This window comes from Somniosus microcephalus, chromosome 7, assembly GCF_052327205.1.
Source record: "Somniosus microcephalus isolate GS21.2 chromosome 7, FLI_Smic_1.0, whole genome shotgun sequence".
Classification (NCBI taxonomy): domain Eukaryota; kingdom Metazoa; phylum Chordata; class Chondrichthyes; order Squaliformes; family Somniosidae; genus Somniosus; species Somniosus microcephalus.
In genome coordinates, this window is record NC_140993.1 from 48,028,840 (window position 1) to 48,044,350 (window position 15,511).

Below are 15,511 nucleotides of genomic sequence, written 5' to 3' on the forward strand. Positions count from 1 at the left end.
TGGCCGTTGTCACTTCCTTAATGCGGAATTAGTTACCCAAGGACAGAAACAAAGATTCTGGAAAAACCCACAATTTTTATAAATTCTTCTGTGCTCCAAAGTCCAGGTTTCAACACACAAGGACCAAAAGCGATTCTTTCCCAATAGTCAGGCAATCACAGTATTAATCCGTTCCATTAATAAAGCACATAGCGTGTAAACAGCAAGCCCGTGCCTGCCTGTTCACTCACTTGCTCGTTGCACCCAACGGAGGCTGAAAACAAGGCACTTCAACTGGTTTGAAACACTTCTGATGGTTCAGCAACCAATGCCAGCGGGTTTTGTTTTCTTTCCAGTTGGCAACCTAGCATATATTAGCATTTCAAAGACATAGGCAGTTTCAGATGTAATTATGTTATGGACACGAGCAGCTGGTCCTGAGGGAACTAGTTTGACTAGATGCCCCCCCCCCCATGAATTCTCCAGGCAGCTTAGTATATTGTTTACTCCAGACATGAAAACAAAGGATGTCTCTTTAAAAATACAGCCATCCAGAGGCAAATATTTAAATTACATCCATCTGTCCATTTAAAGTCACATCAACAAAAAACACAATTCAGAAACGTTGCTGTTTCGAGCGCTGCTTCTGTCCCATTTACCTCAGCAGTGAGAAATTTGCATCTTGAAAAATTACTTTTATTGTCAATAATGGTTGGCCAATTTCCGTGGAAACAGTCAGCTGATAGCTTCCACATCAACCATCTGTAGTCACATATACTGAACTGTGAAAACAGCTAAGATTTCAGACCATAAGTATTTGCATTCTCATGAGCATCCCATGTGATCTACTTTGTGATGTAATTAAATATTACAAGAATCTGTGCTACTATACCACTGATAACAATTGATTAACCATCTTATTTTCAAAGCAATTAAAAGTATAAAACAATCTCCTTGGATTTGACAATTCTCTTTTGGATTTTATGTGGGGGTCCAGAAAATTCAGCTCAATTGAAACTTTTTTGCCTGAGCTACTGTACAATTTCAAGAATGTAGAGGAAGGAACTGAGAACAACTGTTGTAGATGTATGAACTTGTGCTTTAAAGTATTTGCCTAAGATCTTTGTAATTGTGAATTATTAATTGCGAATAAATTGAATTAGTTGTTTTAGCCTGGAAGAAAATGGCTTAATGTGTAATACATCCCATATCTGTGAGAGGGAAGATGTGGTGGAAATCCTACGTACATTCCATAAATTGCTGCAATTTGGGTTAATTGTTAGACCTGTGCATGGTTCAAATGTGAAAGCTACATGTTTTAGATCATAAAATATACAGTACAATTAGGTAGATTGTCTTTTATGTCTCCTGCATTTTATGCTTTTACCGAGATTTTCAATGAATTTTCATTAACAACAAAGAAAACATCAGTGCTTAATCAATGCTCCCAACCTCCCCCTCCTTATTTTGTCTCATGTCCAGTGCTGGAAAAGGTGACAACCCTAGTGATAAATCAGTCCCCCCTCCCAACCCATTGTTCTTCCCTAAAGGCTGACCAGCCAAACACAGTATTCATTGCAGGTCTATGTATACATCCAATCATTCAATCTTCTGCTTGCTCCCTTTTCAATGATCATTAGCCAATTGCAGTCATTATGATAAGCCTTGGTTACATGTGCAATTCACTTTCCTCATTGTTACACGTAATCAGCTGGCTTTTCGTCAATGCTGATTAGTCAATGGCACTACTTATAATTTAGCAACTTTAGGTATATATACAATGAAACATTGTGATCAGTTAATGATAGTTCTTCTATTATTACAACTCTGGATGTGTCTTCAGTTGGCCAGTCTTCTCTTTCAGTTCCTTCAAGGGTGACCAGCCTGTAATTACCCAGTTATGAGTTCAGATACTTGCAGTTTGACCAGTTAACTCTTGTTTTGCCTTCATGCTGAAAGTATTTATATTATTTCAACTCTGGGTGTGCATACAGCTGGCCAGTTTCCTCCCCCTTGGTTAGCCAATGACATTGCTTATAATATTTCAACAGCAAAGAGGACTTGGGTTTATATAGTGCCTTTCATGACCACCGGACCTCCCAAAGCACTTTACAGCCAATGAAGTACTTTTTGAAGTGTAGTTACTGTTGTAATGTAGTAAATGCAGCAGCCAATTTGCGCTCAGCAAGCTCCCACAAACAGCAATGTGACAATGACCAGATAATCTGTTTTAGTAATACAAAAGCAAAATACTGCAGATACTGGAAATCTGAAATAAAACCAGAAAATGCTGGAAATATTCAGCAGGTCAGGCAGCATCTGTGCAGACCTGAAACATTAACTCTCTTTCTCTCTCCACAGATGCTGCTTGACCTGCTGAGTATTTCCAGCATTTTCTGTTTTTATATCTGTTTTAGAAAAGTTGGTTGAGAGATAAATATTGGTCAGGATATTGGGGATAACTCCGCTGCTCTTCTTCAAAATAGTGCCATGGGATCTTTTATATCCACCTGAGAGAGTAGACGGGGCTTCAGTTTAACATCTCATCTGAAAGACAGCACCTCTGACAGTGCAGCACTCCCTCAGTACTGCACTGGAGTGTCAGCCTAGATTTTTGTGCTCAAGTCTCTGGACGGGGACTATGAACCCACAACCTTCTGATTCAAAGGCAAGGGTGCTACCAACTGAGCCATTGGCTGACGCACCATGTGCATCTGTGCAGTCTAGCCCTTGTCTTTTCATACTAGACAATACTTTAGCTCTGTGTATTGCCCACTCTCTTTTCCACTGCCCTTCCTTCTTATGTGACTAGTCAATGACAATATTTATATATTGTGACTTTGGTGGGGGAGGATGTCCCATTGGGTAAACATCCATTTATATCTCAATGGCCATTGGTCGATGACTATATTTAGACTTGTGCACCTAAGGGAAGCCATGCAGTTGATCAGTAGGCTCTATTTTGACCCTGAAATGAGCTTCCAAACACATATCTGCGGCATAACTAAGACCGCCTATTTCCACCTCAGTAACATCTCCCGTCTCCGTCCTTGCCTCAGCTCATCCACTGCTGAAACGCTCATCCATGCCTTTGTTACCTCTAGACTTGACTATTCCAATGCACTCCTGGCTGGCCTCCCATGTTTTAGAAAGAAAGAAAGACATGCATTTATATAGCGCCTTTCACGACCACCATACGTCCAAAACTGCTTTACAGCCAATGAAGTACTTTAAAAAAAAATGTAGTCACTGTTGTAATGTAGGAAACGCAGCAGCCAATTTGCACGCAGTACAAACAGCAATGAGATAATGATCAGATAATCTGTTTTTGTTATGTTGATTGAGGGATAAACATTGGCCAGGGCACTGGGGATAACTCCCCTGCTCTTCTTCAAAATAGTCCCATGGGATCTTTTACGTCCAACTGAGAGAGCATACTCAGTTTAATGTCTTATCCAAAGGACAGCATCACCGACAGTGCAGCATTCCCTCAGTACTGCACTGGAGTGTCAGCCTAGATTTTTGTGCTCAAGTCCCTGGAGTGGGTACTTGAATCCACAACCTTCTGACTCACAGGTGAGGGTGCTACCATACTAAGCCACAGCTGACACTACATAAACTTGAGGTCATCCAAAACTCAGCTGCCCGTATCCTAACTCACACCAAGTCCTGTTCACCCCATCACCCCTGTGCTCGCTGACCTACACTGGCTCCCGGTTAAGCAATGCCTCGTATTCAAAATTCTCCTCCTTGTTTTCAAATCCCTCCATGGCCTCGCCCCTCCCTATCACTGTAATCTGCTTCAGCCCCACAACCACCCCCCTGAGATGTCTGTGCTCCTCTAATTCTGCCCTCTTGAGCATCCCTGATTATAATCGCTCAACCATTGGTGCCTATGCTTTCTGTTGCCTAGGCCCTAAGCTCTGGAATTCCCTGCCTAAACCTCTCCGCCTCGCTACCTCTCTTTCCTCCTTTAAGACGCTCCTTAAAACCTACCTCTTTGACGAAGCTTTTGGTCATCTGTCCTAATTTCTCCTTATGTGGCTTGGTGTCAAATTTTTTTGTCTTATAAAACTCCTGTGAAGCGCCCTGGGACATTTTATTACATTAAAAAGCGCTATATAAATACAACAAGTTGTTGTTGTTCCATTTTGGCAGTAAATGGGACCATTTAACATGTTTGGAAAAAGGATATGCACCCCAAGGATTGATTGTTATCTCCACACCTGCTGACTGCTTCCAGATTTTTACTGTTTTTGTGTCAGATTTCCAACATTTTATGGAACATTAAAGAACTTGCACATTGCATGATTTCAGTATGTTCCAAAGTGCGTCACTATTTATTGTGGGGAAACGCGGCAGTCAAATTGCCCAAACAGCAATTAGACAAATGAGCAGATCATGTTGGCTGTGGGTTAATTATTAGTCAGCATTTTGCCTTTTAGCAGCGTTTACCAGCTGTGCCAAAATAATTGTCCCCTCAATCTCCCATCGCCCTTTCCTGCGTGCTAACTGGTCAATGAAAACATTTCGAAAAAGTCACAACTCTGGGTGTTTGGTGCAACTTCTCCAGCTTGGCAGCTCTTCCATTGCCCTTCCCCTGTATTTTGAACAGTGACAGCAATTACCGGGTGTGTGAGCGGCTGGCCAGGAACCACACGCACCTCCCGTCCCACCCACCTTGCAACCAGTCAGCAAACTGACTGGAACTCCGGGTGCTGGTGCAGTTGGCCGCGCTCTCTTCACTTTCTCATTACTTTCGTTGCTGGGTTTTTTAGTTGTTGCTGTGACTGACGTGACGTCAGCAGCCCAGAAGAAATTTCCTTCACAACAATTTCCTGCACCCAGAGCGACAGATCCAGGGTATCAGGAACACACACCACACGGAGAAAGAGAAAGAGACACTGGTTCTGGGGGAGGGAAACATGTGAACAATTCTATAGACCTATTTAAAATTGTGCAAAATAACCATGGCAACAAGAAGATTAAGCAACTAAGAGAAAAATAATAAAAGAGAAAAAATCTTCCCTTTGGAAGAAGAGAAACTGCAGGTCTCTGGAAACAGGTAGGAGATAATGATTTGTGATGTATATATTTATTTATACATACATATAATCGTGTGTGTGTGTTATATATATATATACACACACACACATATATATATAGTAATTCCTACCACGTGTTAACAGAAAATGTACCTACGACATCTATTATAAGTTAACACAATATGCAGTCTTGAAGATCAATGAATGATTGGAGTTTTCACTTTGCAAAATGTGTTGACGTGGTTGTGTCATATTTTAGGTGAATCTCACGAGATATTTTAATCATTTAGAATAGCGCCATACAATGCACTGAGCGTTGAAGTAAATGAATGGGATGTAATGTGGAGCTGGCTCTGTTTGCGGCCAGTGGCGTTGATTGTTATGCTGCGGATTCGAGTGTTACACCGGGAGCAACTGACTGGCTACATTGTACGAAATGACACAATAATATCCCCGCACTGAACAGCGACAGAGGAAAGACTGCGCGCTACTATAACGATGTTTGACTTTAGCATTTAACCCGAATTTGTGCGGCTGTTTGCAATTCACAGCAACAGTGGCCCAGGCAAAATCAGAAAGCATTTAAGGGGGGCAAAAAACAAGTCGGTGATGCAGTTTGAGTAGTCATGTTACATTGCGGTCAGACCGAGAATCTTTATTTTAAAGTTATGAATTGAAAGCGTGTGGCGCTGTAGGTTATTAATGTGTATTTTGTTAAACCTGGGTTGAGAATGTGAGTTAAAACGCAGAGGGACCCAGTGAGCTTTCTACAAAAAAAAGACTAATTGAGGTTAGATATCAGCAGCGTCTCGCAGTGTGATCGTTTAAAAAAAATCTATTACCTGCAATGTTATATTTCGTTTCTCGCCTACTGAGATTTAAGAGCAGGAGCTGATCAAAAAGATGGAGTTCCACATATATTTTATATATTTACAGCATCATGAGTGGTGTCTATGATATCATTCAGACCACGTACTGTGCATCAAGTCCTGTCTTCAATATTTACGTAGTCCCTTTCGATTTTATCTTCCTCACCCCGTAATATATTGGGCCGTAGTTAACAAAATAAGTTGACCTTAAACGTGGCTGTGTGCCTATGTCTATGTGCGTGTATAAAAATGCTATGTGCATATGTGTGTGCATGTGTATGTGCATTTATGTGTGTATATGTATGTGCATTTATATATGTATATGTGTGCGTGTATGTATGTGTATGTATACATGTGTATGTGCGTGTATACAGGTGCGTATATGTGTATATAAGTGTATATGTGTATGCTTGTATATGTGTGTCTATGTGTGTCTCTGTATGTGTATACATGTATACTTGAGGTCATCCAAAACTCAACTGCCCGTGTCCTAACTCGCACCAAGTCCCATTACCCCTGTGCTCGGTGACCTACATTGGCTCTCGGTTAAGCAATACCTCGATTTTTAAAATATCCATCCTTGTTTTTCAAATCCCTCCATGGCCTCACCCCTCCCTGTCTCTGTAATCTCCTCCAGCCCTGCAAACAAAACCGAGATCTCTGCCTTCTGCCAATTCTGGGCTCTTGAGCATCCCCGATTTTAATTGCTCCACCACTGGTGGCCGTGCCTTCGGCTGCCAAGGCCCTAAGCTCTGGAATTCCCTCCCTAAACCTTTCCGCCTCTCTACCTCTACCTCTCTTTCCTCCTTTAAGACGCTCCTTAAAATCCACCTCTTTGACCAAGCTTTTGGTCACCTGCCCTACTATCTCCTTGTGTGGCTCGGTGTCAGATTTTGGTTGATCACGCAAGAACAATCAAGAAAAACCCAAAGATGTTTTATAAATACATAAAGAGCAAGAAGATAACTAAGGAAAGAGTTGAGATGACACAAAGCTGGGTGGGAGGGTAAGCTGTGAGGAGAATGTCGTGAAAGTCCAGTACGATTTGGACAGGTTGGGTGATTGGGCAGAAACATGACAAATGCACTACAATGTGGATAAATGTGAGGTTATCCACTTTGGTGGCAAAAACAGGAAGGCAGATTATTTTTTGAATGGCAATAGATTGGGAGAAGGGGGAAGTGCAAAGAGACCTGGGTGTTCTTGTGCACCAGGCGGTTAAGAAGGCAAATGGTATGTTGGCCTTCGTAGCAAGAGGGTTCGAGTGCAGGAGCAAGGATGTCTTGCTACAGTTGTACAGGGCCTTGGTGAGACCGCACCTTGAGTATTGTGTGCAGTTTTGGTCGCCTTACCTGAGGAAGGACGTTCTTGCCATGGAAGGAGTGCAGCGAAGATTCACCAGGCTGATACCTGGGATGGCAGGAATGACGTATGAGGAGAGATTGTGTCGATTGGGCTTATACTCACTGGAGTTTAGAAGATTGAGAGGGGATCTCATCGAAACCTATAAAATTCTGTCAGGCCTGGACAGACTCGATGCAGGAAAGATGTTTCTGATGGCCGGGGAGTCCAGACCCAGGGGTCATAGTCTAAGGATAAGGGGTAAGCCATTTAGGACTGAAATGAGGAGGAATTTCTTCACCCAGAGAGTGATGAACCTGTGGAATTCTCTGCCACAGAGTGCGGTGGAGGCCAGTTCATTAAATATATTCAAGAAAGAGTTGGATATATTTCTTGAGGCTAAAGGGATCAAGGGATATGGGGAGAAGGCAGGGACAGGGTACTGAATTTGGATGATCAGCCATGATCTCATTGAATGGCGGAGCAGGCTCGAGGGGCCGAATGGCCTACTCCTCCTATTTTCTGTGTTTCTATGTATGGTTCTTAATGAATACTTTGTGTCTGTCTTCACAAAAGAGAGGGTCGCTGCAGACAATTTAGTTCAGGAGGGGTGTGAAACATTAGATGAGATAAACATAGTGAGAGAGGAAATATTAAGGGGCTTAGCATATTTGAAAGGAGATAAATTGCCAGGCCCGGATGAAATGTATCCCAGGCTGTTAAGAGAAGCAAGGGAGGAAATAGCAGCGGCTCTGACCATCATTTTCCAATCCTCTCTGGCTACAGGCGTGGTACCAGAGGACTGGAGGTTGTACAGTTGTTTAAAAAGGGAGAAAGGGATAGACCGAGTAATTACAGGCCAGTCAGCCTAACCTCGGTGGTGGGCAAATTATTGGAAAACATTTTTGAGGGATAGTATTAATCGTCATTTAGAAAGGCACAGATTAATCAAGGACAGTCAGCATGGATTTGTTGAGGGAAGGTTGTGTCTGACTAATTAGATTGAATTTTTTGAGGAGGTAACAAGGAGGGTCAATGAGGACAGTGCGTTAGATGTAGTCTACATAGATTTTAGCAGGGTTACTTGACGAGGTCCGACATGTAAAAGCCCAAGGGATCCAAGGGAAAGTGGCAAGTTGGATCCAAAACTGGCTCAGTGGCAGGAACCAAAGGGTAATGGTTGATGGGTGTTTTTGTGACTGGAAGGCTGTTTCGAGTGGTGTTCCGCTGGGCTCAGTACTAGGTCCATTGCTTTTTGTGATATATATCATTGATTTAGACTTCAATGTAGGGGGCATGATTAAGAAGTTTGCAGATGGTACAAAAATTGGTTGTGTGGTTGATAGTATGGAAGAAAGATGTAGACTGCAGGAAGATATCAATGGACTGGTCAGGTGGGCAGATAAGTTGCAAATGGAATTCAATCCAGAGAAGTGTGAGGTAATGCACTTGGGGAGGACTAACAAGACAAGGGAAAACACAATAAATGGTAGGATACTGAGAAATATAGAGGAACAGAGGGATCTTGGAGTGCATGTCCACAGATCCCTGAAAGTAGCAGGACAGGTGGATGAGGTGGCTAAGAATACATTCGGGATACTTTCCTTTATTAGCCGAGGCATAGTGTATAAGAGCAGGGGGGTTATGCTAGAACTGTGTTAAGCACTAGTTAGGCCTCAGCTAGAATACTGCGTGCAGTTCTGGTCACCACATTACAGGAAAGATGTGATTGCACTAGAGAGGGTAAAGAGGAGATTTACGAGGTTGTTGCCAGGCTTGGAGAATTTTAGCTATGAGGAGAGATTGGATAGGCTGGGTTGTTTTCTTTGGAACAGAGGAGGCTGAGAGGAGATTTATTGAGGTGTATAAACTTATGAGGGGCCTGGATAGAGTAGATAGGAAGGACCTATTTCCCCTAGCAGAGAAGTCAATAACCAGGGGGCATAGATTTAAAGTAATTGGTAGAAGGATTAGAGAGGAGTTGAGGAGAATTCTTTTTCACTTGGAGGGTGCTGGGTGTCTGGAGCTCACTGCCTGAAAGGGTGTTAGAGGCATAAACCCTCATCTCATTAAAAAAGTGCTTGGCTGTGCACCTACAAGGCTATGGACCGAGAGCTGGAAAGTGGAATTTGGCTGGATAGCTCTTTTTCGGCAGGCTCAGACAAAATGAGCCGAATGACCTCCTTCTGTGCCGTAAACTTCTATGATTCTATAATGCTCCTTTGAAGCACCTTGGGACGTTTCACTATGTTAACGGCACTATATAAACGCAAGCTGTTTTTGTTGTGTGTGTATATGTGTTTATACATATATGTTTATACGTGTGTATGTGTGTATATGTATTTATGTGCACATGTGTCTATATGCATGTATTTTAGGTGAATATACGTGTGTGTGTGTGTGTGTGTGTGTGTGTGTGTGTGTGTGTGTGTGTGTGTGTGTGTGTGTGTGTGTGTGTGTGTGTGTGTGTGTGTGTGTGTGTGTGTGTGTGTGTGTGTGTGTGTGTGTGTGTGTGTGTGTGTGTGTGTGTGTGTGTGTGTGTGTGTGTGTGTGTGTGTGTGTGTGTGTGTGTGTGTGTGTGTGTGTGTGTGTGTGTGTGTGTGTCATATAAGATTTTTTCTCAGACTTTTTGTGAGGCTTAAAAGCCACATAGCATTGGGATTAGCCTTATTCCTGCCTTCATCATTGTCTGCCGGGTGGTAAGCAACCAGAACGACAAAAAAATCGTCTCAATGCAGCTTTTTCACTTGGAGGGTGTACGGTTTCATCATTAAATCTCGATATTTAAATTCAACCAAAATTCGAACCCATTTTTATTTTTTGCCATCTCCCGTTGCTTGGATGTAGTAAGCAATGAGTTCACAAATACCCGAGGTCTCTTTCAAATTCTTTATTGGCAAGTGAAATCCCATTTATGGACAACAGAAAAATTACTGTTTTTTTTCTGCCACTCCATGACATTAAGACCAGACAGCCATGCTGCATCCACACTGAGCTCATCAACTGTAGCAGCATCATAGTTCAGCAACTCTACCCCAGTTCAAGCAGTGGTGTGACAAGACTTACTTAGTGCATTGATATCAATCCATTTTAAGCAAAATTGGACTTAAGCCAATACACGTTCAATGTTGCGCAATATGCTTCTTGTATGATATACTATTCAACATCTTAAATTATTCCCAGCACAACCACCGCTACCTGACATGCCTGTAACCACTAATAGTTCATCTAAGTTCTACATTTAGGCTACTACTCTTAATTCAGATTATCAGATAATTAAATTTTTTGCGAACTAAATTTCCAGTTTGCAGTTACTTATGTTGCTTAATTCAAATTATTGGATAATTTAATGTTTTAATGCAGATAAACTGACTTCAGATTATCAGAAATAGACTAGCTCAAAATACTTTTTTCTAGTCGCAATCCAATTTGGAAGGGCAGGATCTGTAATTGTACTGCAGGATATTTGTTACAGTCCAAGTGGACATAATATGAAAATTTCCTGGGCCAATCATTGTGCTTAGCTGGAATCCTATCTAACTATCATGATGGCAAGCCCCCGCAGGGGGGAAAAAATACTGCATTGTTGTGTCAGTCTTTGAAAATAAACCTTAAATTGGCAGAACGTGTCAATCTGTGGGGTTTAAACGTGATATGCATTAGAGCGTTATTGAAAAAAACCTAGCGAGTCAGGCATGGATACCTCACTCAGCCTTCATTCTCATAAGTAGGGCACCCATGATTTGATGTATTTTCAGATAAAATACCAATATCTATCAAGCACCCTCTGTATAAGAAAGCAGGACTTGGATTTATATAGTGCCCTTCACTGGCTGTAAATCAGTATGTCCCAAAGCATTTTACGGCCAATGAAGTATTTCTGGTATAGTAGCAAAATACTGCAGATGCTGGAAATCTGAAGTGTAGTCACTGTTATAATATAGGAAACGTGGCAGCCAATTTGCGCACAGCAAGCTTCCACGAACAGCAATGAAATAAATGACCAGATCATCTGTTTTAGCGATGTTGGTTGAGGGATAAATGTTGGCAAGGACACTGGGGAGGACTCCCCTGTTGTTTTTTGAATAGTGCCATGGAATCTTTTACGCCAACCTGAGAGGGCCGAGGCCTCACCGGCACCTCGAACAATGCAGCACCCCCTCAGTACTGCACTGAAGTGTTAGCCTAGATTTTGTGCTCATGTTTACGGGACTGGGACTTGAACCCACAACCTTCAGACTCCGAGGTGAGTGTGCTCCAACTGAGCCACAGCTGACATGGAGATTAGGGCTGGTAAGGCGACTGATGCATGAGAGCGGTGGCTTCATCAGTGGCTTAGTGGATAAATGCATCGTGTGCTGAAACATAAAAAACAAAGGTCCAAAGTTTGTGCCCAATTTGTGTCTGATGTCAGCTGAAGTGATGGTATAGTAGCAAAATACTGCGGATGCTGGAAATCTGAAATAACAGCAGAAAACGCTGGCATCATTCTCTAACCCTTTCCAATTCTGACGAAGGGTCCCCAATTCGGAACGTTGACTCTCTTTCTCCCTCCTTGATGCTGCCTGACCTGCCAAGTGTTTCCAGCATTCTCTGGTGATGGTAATAGTGGTTCATTTGACCTCAGAATTTCCCGGGGAGGGGACGGAGAATCCTCCTGGATTCCCACTTCTGATCGCTATCCAGCAGCCCGTTTCAAAAACATGTGGGTCAGGACAGGGCTTAGCTCAGCTGTGACCCTGTGGCCAAAAGATCAATGGCACTCGCTGTTCAGGCTCACATATTACGAATGGTTAATTGAGTGAGCTACGGAAGGGGTGCTGTTGCCTGTGGAGCTTCACTGCAGCACGAGTCACTGCTTGTTGGTGAGGATGGTGGAAAAGGAGAGGGAATTTGAGTGATGGGGGGTGGGGGAATGGGCGGGGAAATATTTGGGAGCCAGAAGGCTTGAATACTGTACTGCACATTCACTATACATTTATGACACTTAAACATAACCACAATCCATCCAGAAATGTTTTCTTTTAACATGTCAAGGGAGGTGTCATCTCCTTCTTAGGCAGTCCCTCGGAACCGAGGATGACTTGCTTCCACATTAAAAATGAGTTCTCAGGTGACTGATGAGTCCAATGCGGGACCTACAGTCTCTGTCGCAGGTGGGGCAGACGATGGTTGAAGGGGCGGGTGGGTGGTTTTGCTTGGGTTGACGTGCGCTGCCTGTGCTTGGCTTCCGCTTGCTCCCGGCGAAGAGACTCGAGGTGTTCGGCACCTTCCCGAATGCTTCTCCTCCACTTTGTGCAGTCTTGAGCCAGGGATTCCCAGGTGTCGGTGGGGATGTTACACTTTTTCAAGGAGGCTTTGAGGGTGTCCTTGAAGCGTTTCCTCTGCCCACCTGGGGCTTTCTTGCCGTGCCGGAGCTCCGAGTAGAGCGCTTGTTTTGGGAGTCTCCTATTGCGCATGCGGACAATGTGACCAGCCATCGGAGCTGATCAGGCGTGGTCAAAACTTCGATGCTGGGGATGTTGGCCTGAGCAAGAACACTGACGTTGGTGCGCCTATCCTGCCAATGGATTTGCAGGATCTTGTGGAGGCAGCGTTGGTGGTACCTCTCCAGTGCTTTGAGGTGCCTGCTGTACACGGTGCATGTCTCTGAGGCATACAGCAGGGCGGGTATCACTGCTGCTCTGTAGACCATGAGCCTAGTGCCAGGTTTGACATCCTGGTCTTCAAACACTCTCTCCCTCAGGCACCCGATGGCTGCACTGGAACACTGAAGGCGGTGTTGGACTTCGTCATCGACATCTGCCCTTGTTGACAGTAGGCTCCCGAGGTATGGAAAGTGCTCATAAGGTCATGGGAGACGGGGGGTGGAATACAAAGGCCGTGTGACTGCTGGCAGCTGACCAAGATGTGGGTGCCTGAATGCATAATGAAAAACAAAGTTGGTTGTGTAAGATCTTTTTCTCTCTTTGATCTTCAAATGTCGTTTTAAAAATCACATTTGTGATACTTTTGTGCGCTAATCAAGGAAAAATGGAGTTGGAGCGTAATTCAATGATAGGCGAAGTAAGTACTCCTGAGGCCATGTTGTATTATATTAATGAAGAACTTTATTAAATGCCATCATTGTATGTCCTTCTGTTGCAAATTTTTGGAACAAGTAGGTATGGCATGGAAGGGGTGTCACTCTCAGCTGCTTTGTGCCAGCACACTGATGCTGGTGGGTGTGAATTGTGAGGTGTGTTGGAATCTCCTCACTGTTTTGCTGGTAGCAATGTTACACCACTGATGCTATGCTATTGTTACTGACACTGCACAAATGAATTAATACATAGGGGACAACACAGTGTCAGGACTGTGCTACAAGGTTGTAACACATTGGAGCATTGAGATGACTATCAATGTCACTTCAACCTCAAGGTGTGTGAATGCCAAGGAACACATTCTTTGGAATATGAAGAAGCGCAGGAGTGTTTCTTTTGCTCCAGGTACTAATTTTAGTGACGCTGCAGCTGTACGCATGAGGTGGGAAGCCCCATTTTATGCTTGAGTCTACCTGTTTGCTAATTTCCATGTTTGCTTCGCTATTTTCTGTGTTTCTGCTGGCAGGATGTCAGAACCAACAGTCAACTCCTGCAACTGTCAGCTTGGTTCAAGCCCATTCCAGAACTTGAGCACATAATCTAGGTTGACACTTCAATGCAGTACTGAGGGAGTGCTGCATTGTCGCAGATGCGGTCTTTCAGATGAGATGTTAAACTGAGGCCTGTCCGCCTGTTCAAATGGAAGTGAGAGATACCATCGCACTCTTGAAAGAAGAGCAGGAGAGTTCTCCTTGTGCTTTGCCAACATTTCTTTTGCGGGTACGTCAGGGTAGAAACTTAGTGATCCCTAAAGTAGGCGATCCATGGGCAGTATGAGAGGGAAGTCCATTATACATGGACACTGGGGAAAGGGGCTTGATGGGCTGAATGGCCTTCCCTTCCTTTGGATATTCTTATGTTCTTTCTTCGACCAACACCACCAAAAATAGATCAGCTGTCATTCCTCTCATTGCTATTAGTGGAATCTTGATGTGTGCAAAATGGCTGACCACGTTTGCCTACACAACAACAGTGACTGCACTTTGAAGCACTTTATTGCATGTGAAGCACTTGGGGGCATCCTGAGAGACATGATAATAAGACGCTATATAAATGTAAATTCTTTCTGTGGACCACCATAATAACCCAGGTTGATGCAGATTCTGAGATTGGAGGAGATTTCCAGAAACTTTCCTTGGGAGATTAAATGGATTGGGGATAATCAGTGATGGAGCGCAGTAATCGGAGACTCAATCAAACTGCATCTGGTGGGAGAACCGCTAGAGTTAGTTTAGACTGAGATCATTGGCTTGAGTTCAAGGTACTTTGCATGCGATGACATGAATGCACAAGTTTGGAAGTATAGTTGCACCATCTATTATGAAGTTTGGTTTAAATTTCAGGCATGATTTCTAACCGTACCACAGAATATGTCAAAATATACTGCAGACTAGTGCTACAAGGGTTGGCTTCTCCAGTACTCAGCACACTGACAAGCATCAGCGTTTTGTTATTTTGATTACATTCAGTCAGTAGATGTTATGAATCCCATCTCTTCCTTATTTAGCATTTTTCAAGTGGAACTGGGTGATGCAGCAGATTAAAATACACTCCTTCCAACAGTGGAGCCTTGGTTGTTCAGGTCCTGCAGGATCTTGAAATGAATATGGCCAGTTCAACTCCACCCAGTGCCTAGGGTTGTCAACCCTCCTGGATTGTCTGGGAGTGTTCCGGACTGGGGCATGAATATCCTGGGCATTGCTGCTAGCAGCGTGGGAGAACGTCACCCTTTAAATTTCTTGCTACCGCAGACGCTCCCCCTGCTTCGTGACTTCACTGGCTGCTGCCGCAGAAAGACCTCCGCCTTGATAATGGCACCCCCCCCCCTCCCGTCCACCCCCATCGGCCGCGGAGAATTGACCTCTGCTTAGGGGTTACCGGAAACAGGGCCGGCTGGTGGAGAGACAGCTGGGAGTCTGGGGTGAGAGAGAGAGAGAGTTGGAGCAGGCAATGGTGCGTGGCTCGGGTAAGAGGGTGAACAAGGACTAGTGGGTAGGGGATTGGGGCTCTGGGGGAAGAGTGGGTGACTGGGCACTGGAAGAGCCAGGGGTTGTGGCTCGGGGAGACAGAGTGTAACAGCCGGCTGGAGTCGGGAAGAGGGAAACAGAAGACTGTGGCTCGGGGATGAGAGAGG

At 43.9% G+C, this 15,511-nt stretch overlaps 1 protein-coding gene across 2 annotated transcripts in view; it reads left to right on the forward strand.

Moving 5' to 3' along the window:
* Positions 1–4,463: 4,463 nt before the first annotated feature.
* Positions 4,464–15,511, forward strand: part of fam135b (family with sequence similarity 135 member B) — a 577,057-nt gene continuing 566,009 nt past the window's right edge. For both annotated transcript variants that reach the window (XR_015078967.1, XM_085992464.1), the window contains exon 1: positions 4,464–5,044. The gene's annotated coding sequence lies outside the window, so the exon portion shown is untranslated. The remainder of the gene's footprint in view (positions 5,045–15,511) is intronic.